Source organism: Triticum dicoccoides, chromosome 2A (genome assembly GCF_002162155.2).
Source record: "Triticum dicoccoides isolate Atlit2015 ecotype Zavitan chromosome 2A, WEW_v2.0, whole genome shotgun sequence".
Taxonomy (NCBI): Eukaryota; Viridiplantae; Streptophyta; class Magnoliopsida; order Poales; family Poaceae; genus Triticum; species Triticum dicoccoides.
In genome coordinates this window covers 603,335,829-603,348,309 of record NC_041382.1, presented here as the reverse complement: position 1 = coordinate 603,348,309, position 12,481 = coordinate 603,335,829, and positions in this window count along the sequence as shown.

The window sequence follows — 12,481 nt, the reverse complement described above, 5'->3', positions numbered from 1 at the left end:
AACCTAACGCTTCCGCTTTCGGTCTATGAGGGTACGTGGACACACTCTCCCCCTCTCATTGCTATGCATCTCCTAGATAGATCTTGCGTGATCGTAGGATTTTTTTTGAAATTGCATGCTACGTTCCCCAACAGTGGCATCCGAGCCAGGTCTATGCGTAGATGATATGCATGAGTAGAACACAAAGAGTTGTGGGCGATAATAGTCATACTGCTTACCACCAACGTCTTATTTTGATTCGGTGGTATTGTTGGATGAAGCGGCCCGGACCAACCTTACATGACCACGTTCATGAGACCGGTTCCACTGACAGACATGCAACTTGTTTTGCATAAAGGTGGCTGGCGGGTGTCTGTTTCTCCAACTTCGGTTGAATCGAATTTGACTACGGCCGGTCCTTGTTGAAGGTTAAAACAACACACTTGACAAAAAATCGTTATGCTTTACTTTATCACTATGCGGTAGCGATAGTTGTAGAAGCAATAGTTGGTGAGATGACAACAATGCTGCGATGGAGATCAAGGTGTCAAGCCGGTGACGATGGAGATCATGACAGTGTTTTGGAGATGGAGATCAAAGGCACAAGATGATGATGGCCATATCATGTCACATATTTTGATTGCATGTGATGTTTATATTTTATGCATCTTATTTTGCTTAGTACGACGGTAGCATTATAAGATGACCCCTCGCTAAATTTCAAGGTATAAGTGTTCTCCCTGAGTATGCACCATTGCTACAGTTCATCATGCCGAGACACCACGTGATGATTGGGTGTGATAAGCTCTACGTTCACATACAACGGGTGTAAGACAGTTTTGCACGTGCAGAATACTCAGTTTAAACTTGACGAGCCTAGCATATACAAATATGGCCTCGGAACACTAAGACCGAAAGGTCGAATGTGAATCATATAGTAGATATGATCAACATAGAGATGTTCACCATTGAAAACTACTCCATCTCACGTGATGATCGGACATGGTTTAGTTGATATGGATCACGTGATTATTTAGATGACTAGAGGGATGTCTATCTAAGTGGGAGTTCTTAAGTAATATGATTAATTGAACTTTAATTTGTCATGAACTTAGTCCTGATAGTTTTTTGCATATCTATGTTGTTGTAGATCAATGGCCCGTGCTACCGTTCCTTTGAATTTTAATGCGTTCCTAGAGAAATCTAAGTTGAAAGATGATGGTAGCAACTACATGGACTGGGTCCGTAACTTGAGGATTATCCTCATTGCTGCATATAAGAATTACGTCCAGGAAGCACCGCTAGGTGCAAGGCCTGCTGCAGGAGCAACTCCGGATGTTATGAACGTCTGGCAAGCTAAATCCGATGACTACTCGATAATTCAGTGTGCCATGCTTTACGACTTAGAATCAGGACTTCAAAGACGTTTTGAACGTCATGGAGCATATGAGATGTTCGAAGTGTTGAAGTTAATATTTCAAGCAAATGCCCGAGTTGAGAGATATGAAGTCTCCAACAAGTTCTATAGCTACAAGATGGAGGAGAACAATTCTGTCAATGAACACATACTCATAATGTCTGGGTACCATAACCACTTACTCAATTGGGAGTTAATCTTTCGGATGATAGTGTCATTGATAGAGTTCTTCAATCACTGCCACCAAGCTATAAAGGCTTCGTGATGAACTGTAATATGCAAGGGATGAAAAAGAAAATTCCCGAGCTCTTTGAAATGCTTAAGGCTACGGAGGTAGAAATCAAGAAGGAGCATCAAGTGTTGATGGTTAACAAGACCACTAGTTTCAAGAAAAGGGGCAAAGGGAAGAAGGGGAACTTCAAGAAGAATAGCAAGCAAGTTGCTACTCCCGGGAACAAGCCCATGTCTGGACCTAAGCCTAAAACTAAGTGCTTCTACTGCAAAGGGCTGGTCACTGGAAGCAGAACTGCCCCAAGTATTTGGCGGATAAGAAGGATGTCAAAGTGAAAGGTATATTTGATATACATGTTATTGATGTGTACCTTACTAATGCTCGTAGTAGCGCCTGGGTATTTGATACTGATTCTGTTGCTCATATTTCCAACTCGAAACAGGGGCTACAGATTAACAAAGATTGGCTAAGGACGAGGTGACGATGCGCGTCAGAACTGGTTCCAAGGTCAATGTGATCGCCGTCAGCACGCTACCTCTACATCCACCTTTGGGATTAGTTTTAGACCCGAATAATTGTTATTTGGTGCCAGCATTGAGCATGAACATTATATCTGTATCTTGTTTGATGCGGACAGTTATTCATTTAAATCGGAGAATAATGGTTGTCCTATTTATATGAGTAATATCTTTTATGGTCATGCACCCTTGATGAGTGGTCTATTTTTGTTGAATCTCGATCGTAGTGATACACATATTCATAATATTGAAGCCAAAAGATGCAAAGTTAATAATGATAGTGCAACTTATTTGTGGCACTGCCGTTTATGTCATAATGGTGTAAAGTGCATGAAGAAACTCCATGCTGATGGGCTTTTGGAATCACTTGATTATGAATCACTTGATGCTTGTGAACCATGCCTCATGGGCAAGATGACTAAAACTCCGTTCTCTGGAACAATGGAGCGAGCCACTGACTTATTGGAAATAATACATATTGATGTATACGGTCCGATGAGTGTTGAGGCTTGTGGTGGGTATCGTTATTTTCTGACCTTCACAGATGATTTGAGCAAATATGGGTATATCTACTTAATTAAACATAATTCTAAAACATTTAAAGTTCAAAGAATTTCAGAGTGAAGTGGAAAATCATCGTAACAAGAAAATAAAGTTTCTACGATCTGATCGTGGAGGTGAATATTTGAGTTACGAGTTTGGTCTTCATTTGAAATAATGTGGAATAGTTTCGCAACTCACGCCACCTAGAACACCACAGCGTAATGGTGTGTCCGAACGTCGTAACTGTACTTTATTAGATATGGTGCGATCTATGATGTCTCTCATCGATTTACCACTATCATTTTGGGGTTATGCTTTAGAGACGGCAGCATTCACGTTAAATAGGGCACCATCTAAATCCGTTGAGATGACACCATATGAAATGTGGTTTGGCAAGAAACCTAAGCTATCATTTCTTAAAAGTTTGGGGTTGCAACACTTATGTGAAAAAGCGTCAGCCTGATAAGCTCGAACCCAAATCGAAGAAATGCGTCTTCATATGATACCCAAAGGAAACTGTTGGGTGCACCTTCTATCACAGATCCGAAGGCAAGATATTCGTTGCTAAGAATGGATCCTTTCTAGAGAAGGAGTTTCTCTCGGAAGAAGTCAATGGGAGGAAAGTAGAACTTGATGGGATAGTTGTACCTTCTCTCGAATTGGAAAGTAGTTCATCACAGAAATCAGTTCCAGTGATGCCTATACCAATCGGTGAAGAAGTTAATGATGATGATCATGAAACTTCAGATCAAGTTACTACCGAACCTTGTAGGTCAACCAGAGTATGTTCCGCACCAGAGTGGTACGGTAATCCGGTTCTGGAAGTCATGTTACTAGACCATGACGTACCTACGAACTATGAGGAAGCAGTGATGAGCCCAAATTCCGCGAAATGGCTTGAGGGCATGAAATCTGAGATGGGATCCATGTATGAGAACAAAGTATGGACTTTTGTTGACTTGCCCGATGATCGGCAAGCCATAGAGAATAAATGGATCTTCAAGAAGAAGATTGACGCTGATGGTAATGTTACTGTCTTCAAAGCTCGACTTGTTGCAAAAGGTTTTCGACAAGTTCAAGGAGTTGACTACATGAGACTTTCTCACCCGTAGCGATGCTTAAGTCTGCCCGAATCATGTTAGCAATTGCCACATTTTATGATTATGAAATTTTGCAAATGGATGTGAAAACTGCATTCCTTAATGGATTTCTTAAGAAGAGTTGTATATGATGCAACCAGAAGGTTTTGTCGATCCTAAAGGTGCTAACAAAGTGTGCAAGCTCCAGCGATCCATTTATGGACTGGTGCAAGCCTCTCAAAGTTGGAATATATGCTTTGATAGTGTGATCAAAGCATATGGTTTTATACAGACTTTTGGAGAAGCCTGTATTTACAAGAAAGTGAGTGTGAGCTCTGTAGCATTTCTAATATTATATTTGGATGATATATTGTTGATTGGAAATGATATAGAATTTCTGGATAGCATAAAAGGATACTTGAATAAGAATTTTTTGATGAAAGACCTCGGTGAAGCTGCTTATATTGGGCATCAAGATCTATAGAGATAGATCAAGACGCTTAATTGGACTTTCACAAAGCGCATACCTTGATAAGGTTTTGAAGAAGTTCAAAATGGATCAGTCAATGAAAGGGTTCTTGCCTGTGTTACAAGGTGTGAAGTAGAGTCAGATTCAATGCCCGACCACTGCAGAAGATAGAGAGAAAATGAAAGTCATTCCCTGTGCCTCAGCCATAGGTTCTATCATGTATGCGATGATGTGTACCAGACCTGATGTGTGCCTTGCTATAAGTTTAGAAGGGAGGTACCAAAGTAATCCAGGAGTGGATCAATGGAAAGCGGTCAAGAACATCCTGAAATACCTGAAAAGGACTAAGGATATGTTTCTTGTTTATGGAGGTGCCAAAGAGCTTGTCGTAAATGGTTACGTTGATGCTAGCTTTGACATTGATCCGGATGACTCTAAGTCACAAACTGGATACATAATTATATTGAATGGTGGAGCTGTCAGTTGGTGCAGTTCCAAGCAGAGCGTCGTGGCGGGATCTACGTGTGAAGCAGAGTACATAGCTACTTTGGAAGCAGCAAATGAAGGAGTCTGGATGAAGGAGTTCATATCCGATCTAGGTGTAATACCTAATGCGTCGGGTCCAATGAAAATATTTTGTGACAATACTGGAGCAATTGCCTTAGCGAAGGAATCCAGATTTCACAAGAGAACCAAACACATCAAGAGACGCTTCAACTCCATCCGAGATCAAGTCAAGGAGGGAGACATAGAGATTTGCAAAATACATACGGATCTGAATGTTGCATACCCGTTGACTAAGCCTCTTCCACACGTGAAATATGATCAGCACCAAGACTCCATAGGTGTTAGAATCATTACTATGTAATCTAGATTATTGACTCTAGTTCAAGTGGGAGACTGAAGGAAATACGCCCTAGAGGTAATAATAAAGGTGTTATTTATATTTCCTTATATCATGATAAATTTTTATTATTCATGCTAGAATTGTATTAACCGGAAACTTGATACATGTGTGAATACACAGACAAAACAAAGTGTCCCTAGTATGCCTCTACTTGACTAGCTCGTTAATCAAAGATGGTTAAGTTTCCTGACCATAGACATGTGTTGTCATTTGATGAACAAGATCACATCATTAGGAGAATGATGTGATGGACGAGACCCACCCGTTAGTTTTATTGCTATTGCTTTCTTCATGACTTATACATATTCCTTTGACTATGAGATTATGCAACTCCCAAATACTGGAGGAACACCTTGTGTGCTATCAAATGTCACAACGTAACTGGGTGATTATAAAGATTCTCTACAAGTGTCTTCGAAGGTGTTTGTTGGGTTGGCATAGAACGAGATTATGATTTGTCACTCCGAGTATCGGAGAGGTATCCCTAGGCCCTCTCGGTAATGCGCATCACTATAAGCCTTGCAAGCAATGTGACTAATGAGTTAGTTGCGGGATGATACATTACGAAACGAGTAAAGAGACTTGCCGGTAACGAGATTGAACTAGGTATGATGATACCGACGATCGAATCTCGGGCAAGTAACATACCGATGACAAAGGGAATTACATATGTTGTCATTGCGGTTTGACCGATAAGGATCTTCATAGAATATGTAGGAACCGATATGAGCATTCAGGTTCCCTTATTGGTTATTGACCAGAGATATGTCTCGATCATGTCGACATAATTCTCGAACCCGTAGGGTCCACACGCTTAATGTTCGATGACAATTTGTATTATGAGTTATGTGTTTTAGTGGCCGAAGATTGTTTGGAGTCCCGGATGAGATCACGTACATGATGAGGAGTCTTGAAATAGTCAAGAGGTAAAGATTGATATATTGGATGAAGGTATTCGGACACCAGCATGGTTTCGAGACGTTTCAGATATTTATTGGAGTACCGAGCGGTTACCGGAACCCCCGCAGGAAGTAATGGGCCTTCATGAGTCATAGTGGAGAGAGAGGGGAGCCCACTGTTGGAAATATGCCCTAGAGGCAATAATAAAAGTATTATTATATTTCATTGTTCATGATAATTGTCTTTTATTCATGCTATAACCGTATTATCCAGAAATCGTAATACACGTGTGAATACTTAGACCACACTATGTCCCTGGTAAGCCTCTAGTTGACCAGCTCGTTGTGATCAACAGATAGTCATGGTTTCCTGACTATGGACATTGGATGTCGTTGATAACGGGATCACATCATTAGGAGAATGATGTGATGGACAAGACCCAATCCTAAGCATAGCATAAAAGATCGTGTAGTTCGTTTTGCTAGAGCTTTGCAAGTGTCAAGTATCTCTTCCTTCGACCATGAGATCGTGTAACTCCCGGATACCGTAAGAGTGCCTTGGGTGTATCAAACGTCACAACGTAACTGGGTGACTATAAAGGTGCATTACAGGTATCTCCGAAAGTAGCTGTTGGGTTGACACGGATCGAGACTGGGATTTGTCACTCCGTATGACGGAGAGGTATCTCTGGGCCCACTCGGTAATGCATCATCATATTGAGCTCAATGTGACCAAGGTGTTGGATACGGGATCATGCAATACGGTACGAGTAAAGTGACTTGCCGGTAACGAGACTGAACAAGGTATTGGGATACCGACGATCGAGTCTCGGGCAAGTAACGTACCGATTGACAAAGGGAATTGCATACAGGGTTTGATTGAATCCTCGACATCGTGGTTCATCCGGTGACAACATCGAGGATCATGTGGGAGCCATCATGGGTATCCAGATCCCGCTGATGGTTATTGACTGAGAGCGTCTCGGTCATGTCTACATGTCTCCCGAACCCGTAGGGTCTACACACTTAAGGTTCGGTGACGCTAGGGTTATGAAGATATGTATATGCAGAAATCCGAATGTTGTTCGGAGTCCCGGATGAGATCCCGGACGTCACGATGAGTTCCGGAATGGTCCGGAGGTAAAGAATTATATATAGGAAGTGCTATTTCGGGCATCGGGACAAGTTTCGGGGTTATCGGTATTGTACCGGGACCACCGGAAGGGTCCCGGGGGTCCACCGGGTGGGGCCACCTGTCCCGGGGGGCCACATGGGCTGTAGGGGGTGCGCCTTGGCCATCATGGGCCAAGGGCACCAGCCCCTATTGGCCCATGCGCCTAGGGTTTCCCCCTAGGAGGAGTCCTAGTGGTGGAAGGCACCCCTAGGTGCCTTGGGGGGGAGGGAAACCTCCCCTAGGCCGCCGCCCCCCCTAGTAGATCTCATCTACTAGGGCCGGCGCCCCCCTGGCACCCCTATATATAGTGGGGGAGAGGAGGGACTTCATACACCAGCCCCTGGCGCCTCCACCTCCCCCCGTTACGTCTCTCCCTCGTAGTCTTGGCGAAGCCCTGCTGCCGTGACGCCCTGCATCCACCACCACGCCGTCGTGCTGCTGGATCTTCATCAACCTCTCCTTCCCCCTTGCTGGATCAAGAAGGAGGAGACGTCTCCCGTCCCGTACGTGTGTTGAACGCGGAGGTGCCGTCCGTTCGGCGCTGGTCATCGGTGATTTGGATCACGTCGAGTACGACTACATCATCACCTTGCAAGCTTCCGCACGCGATCTACAAGTGGTATGTAGATGCAAACTCTCTCCCTAGACTCGTTGCTTAGATGAACTCATAGATGGATCTTGGTGAAACCGTAGGAAAAATTTTAATTTTCTGCAACGTTCCCCAACAGTGGCATCATGAGCTAGGTCTATGCGTAGTTCTCTTTGCACGAGTAGAACACAACTTTGTTGTGGGCGTGGATTTTGTCATCTTACTTGCCTCTACTAGTCTTTTCTTGCTCAACGGTATTGTGGGATGAAGCGGCCCGGACCAACCTTACACGTACCCTTACGTGAGACCGGTTCCACCGACTGACATGCACAAGTTGCATAAGGTGGCTGGCGGGTGTCTGTCTCTCCCACCTTAGTTGGAGCGGAATCGATGAACAGGGCCCTTATGAAGGGTAAATAGAAGTTGACAAAATCACGTTGTGGTGATTCGTAGGTAAGAAAACGTTCTTGCTAGAACCCAATTGCAGCCACGTAAAAGATGCAACAACAATTAGAGGACGTCTAACTTGTTTTTGCAGCGATTGATCATGTGATGTGATATGGCCAGAAGTTGTGATGAATGATGAATTGTGATGTATGAGATCATGTTCTTTGTAATAGGATTCACGACTTGCATGTCGATGAGTATGACAACCGGCAGGAGCCATAGGAGTTGTCATTATTTTTTGTATGACCTGCGTGTCATTGAATAACGTCATGTAAACTACTTTACTTTATTGCTAAACGTTAGTCATAGAAGTAGAAGTAGTCGTTGGCGTGACAACTTCATGAAGACACGATTATGGAGATCATGATGATGGAGATCATGGTGTCAAGCCGGTGACAAGATGATCATGGAGCCCCGAAGATGAAGATCAATGGAGCTATATGATATTGGCCATATCATGTCACAACTATATAATTGCATGTGATGTTTATTATGTATTATGCATCTTGTTTACTTAGGACGACGGTAGTAAATAAGATGATCCCTTATAAAATTTCAAGAAGTGTTCTCCCCTAACTGTGCACCGTTGCTACAGTTCGTCGTTTCTAAGCACCACGTGATGATCGGGTGTGATGGATTCTTACGTTCACATACAACGGGTGTAAGACAGTTTTACACAGCGAAAACACTTAGGGTTAACTTGACGAGCCTAGCATGTGCAGACATGTCCTCGGAACACGGAGACCGAAAGGTCGAACACGAGTCGTATGGAAGATACGATCAACATGAGAATGTTCACCGACGATGACTAGTCCGTCTCACGTGATGATCGGACACGGCCTAGTCGACTCGGATCGTGTAACACTTAGATGACTAAAGGGATGTCTAATCTAAGTGGGAGTTCATAATTTGATTAGAACTTTATTATCATGAACTTAGTCTAAAACCTTTGCAAATATGTCTTGTAGATCAATGGCCAACGCTAACGTCAACATGAACTTCAACGCGTTCCTAGAAAACCAAGCTGAAAGATGATGGCAGCAACTATACGGACTGGGTCCGGAACCTGAGGATCATCCTCATAGCTGCCAGGAAACAATATGTCCTAGAAGGATCGCTAGGTGACGCTCCCGTCCCAGAGAACCAAGACATTATGAATGCTTGGCAGTCTCGCGCTGATGATTACTCCCTCGTTCAGTGCGGCATGCTTTACAGCTTAGAACCGGGGCTCCAAAAGCGTTTTGAGCATCACGGAGCATATGAGATGTTCGAAGAGCTGAAACTAGTTTTTCAAGCTCATGCCCGGGTCGAGAGATATGATGTCTCCGACAAGTTCTACAGTTGTAAGATGGAGGAAAACAATTCTGTCAGTGAGCACATCCTGAAGATGTCTGGGTTGCACAACCGTATGACCCAGCTGAACATTAACCTCCCAGATGAGGCGGTCATTGACAGAATCCTCCAGTCGCTCCCACCAAGCTACAAGAGCTTTGTGATGAACTACAACATGCAGGGAATGGAAAAGACCATTCCTGAAGTGTTCTCGATGTTGAAGTCAGCAGAGGCTGAAATCAAGAAAGAACATCAAGTGTTGATGGTCAATAAGACCACTAAGTTCAAGAAGGGCAAGGGTAAGAAGAACTTCAAGAAGGACGGCAAAGATGTTGCCGCGCCTGGTAAGCCAGTTACCGGGAAGAAGTCAAAGAATGGACCCAAGCCTGAGACTGAGTGCTTTTATTGCAAGGGGAAGGGTCACTGGAAGCGGAACTGCCCCAAATACTTAGCGGATAAGAAGGCCGGCAACACCAAAGGTATATTTGATATACATGTGATTGATGTGTACCTTACCAGTAATCGTAGTAACTCCTGGGTATTTGATACCGGTGCCGTTGCTCATATTTGTAACTCACAGCAGGAGCTGCGGAATAAACGGAGACTGGCAAAGGACGAGGTGACGATGCGCGTCGGGAATGGTTCCAAGGTCGATGTGATCGCCGTCGGCACGCTGCCTCTACATTTACCTACGGGATTAGTTTTGAACCTTAATAATTGTTATTTAGTGCCAAGTTTGAGCATGAACATTGTATCAGGATCTCGTTTAATACGAGATGGCTACTCATTTAAGTCTGAGAATAATGGTTGTTCGATTTATATGAGAGATATGTTTTATGGTCATGCTCCGATGGTCAATGGTTTATTCTTAATGAATCTCGAGCGTAATATTACACATGTTCATAGTGTAGATGCCAAAAGATTTAAAGTTGATAACGATAGTCCCACATACTTGTGGCACTGCCGCCTTGGTCACATTGGTGTCAAGCGCATGAAGAAGCTCCATGCCGATGGACTTTTAGAGTCTCTTGATTATGAATCCTTTGACACGTGCGAACCATGCCTCTTGGGCAAAATGACCAAGACTCCGTTCTCCGGAACAATGGAGCGAGCAACCAACTTGTTGGAAATCATACATACCGATGTGTGCGGTCCAATGAGCGTTGAGGCTCGCGGAGGATATCGTTATGTTCTCACTCTCACAGATGACTTGAGTAGATATGGGTATGTCTACTTAATGAAACACAAGTCTGAGACCTTTGAAAAGTTCAAGGAATTTCAGAATGAGGTAGAGAATCAACGTGACCGAAAGATAAAATTCTTACGATCAGATCGTGGAGGAGAATACTTAAGTCACGAATTTGGTACACACTTAAGGAAATGTGGAATCATTTCACAGCTCACGCCGCCTGGAACACCTCAGCGAAACGGTGTGTCCGAACGTCGTAATCGCACCCTATTGGATATGGTGCGGTCTATGATGTCTCTTACCGATTTACCGCTATCATTTTGGGGATACGCTCTAGAGACAGCTACATTCACTTTAAATAGGGCACCGTCTAAATCCGTTGAGATGACACCGTATGAATTATGGTTTGGAAAGAAACCTAAGCTGTCGTTTCTAAAAGTTTGGGGATGCGATGCTTATGTCAAGAAACTTCAACCTGAAAAGCTCGAACCCAAGTCGGAAAAATGCGTATTCATAGGATACCCTAAGGAAACTGTCGGGTATACCTTCTACTTAAGATCCGAAGGCAAGATCTTTGTTGCCAAGAACGGATGCTTTCTGGAAAAAGAGTTTCTCTCGAAAGAAGTAAGTGGGAGGAAAGTAGAACTCGATGAAGTACTACCTCTTGAGCAGGAAAGTGGCGCAGCGCAGGAAACCGTTCCTGTGATGCCCACACCAACTGAAGAGGAAAACAATGATGATGATCAAGGTACTGCTGAACTTCGTAGGTCCACTAGGACACGTTCCGCACCAGAGTGGTACGGCAACCCTGTCCTGGAAATCATGTTGTTAGACAACAATGAACCTTCGAACTATGAAGAAGCGATGGCGGGCCCGGATTCCAACAAATGGCTTGAAGCCATGAAATCCGAGATAGAATCCATGTATGAAAACAAAGTATGGACTTTGACAGACTTGCCCGATGATCGGCGAGCGATAGAAAACAAATGGATCTTTAAGAAGAAGACGGACGCGGATGGTAATGTTACCATCTATAAGGCTCGACTTGTCACTAAGGGTTATCGACAAGTTCAAGGGATTGACTACGACGAGACTTTCTCTCCCGTAGCGAAGCTGAAGTCCGTCCGAATCATGTTAGCAATTGCCGCATACTATGATTATGAGATATGGCAAATGGACGTCAAAACGGCATTCCTTAACGGGCATCTTAAGGAAGAACTGTATATGATGCAGCCGGAAGGTTTTGTCGATCCTCGGAACGCTAACAAAGTATGCAAGCTCCAGCGATCCATTTATGGACTGGTGCAAGCATCTCGGAGTTGGAACATTCGCTTTGATGAGATGATCAAAGCGTTTGGGTTTATGCAGACTTATGGAGAAGTCTGCGTTTACAAGAAAGTGAGTGGGAGCTCTGTAGCATTTCTCATATTATATGTAGATGACATACTCCTGATGGGAAATAATATAGAATTTCTGGACAGCATTAAGGCCTACTTGAATAAGTGTTTTTCAATGAAGGACCTTGGAGAAGCTGCTTATATATTAGGCATCAAGATCTATAGAGATAGATCGAGACGCCTCATAGGTCTTTCACAAAGCACATACCTTGATAAGATTTTGAAGAGATTCAGAATGGATCAGTCCAAGAAGGGGTTCTTGCCTATGTTACAAGGTATGAGACTGAGCTCAGCTCAGTCACCGACCATG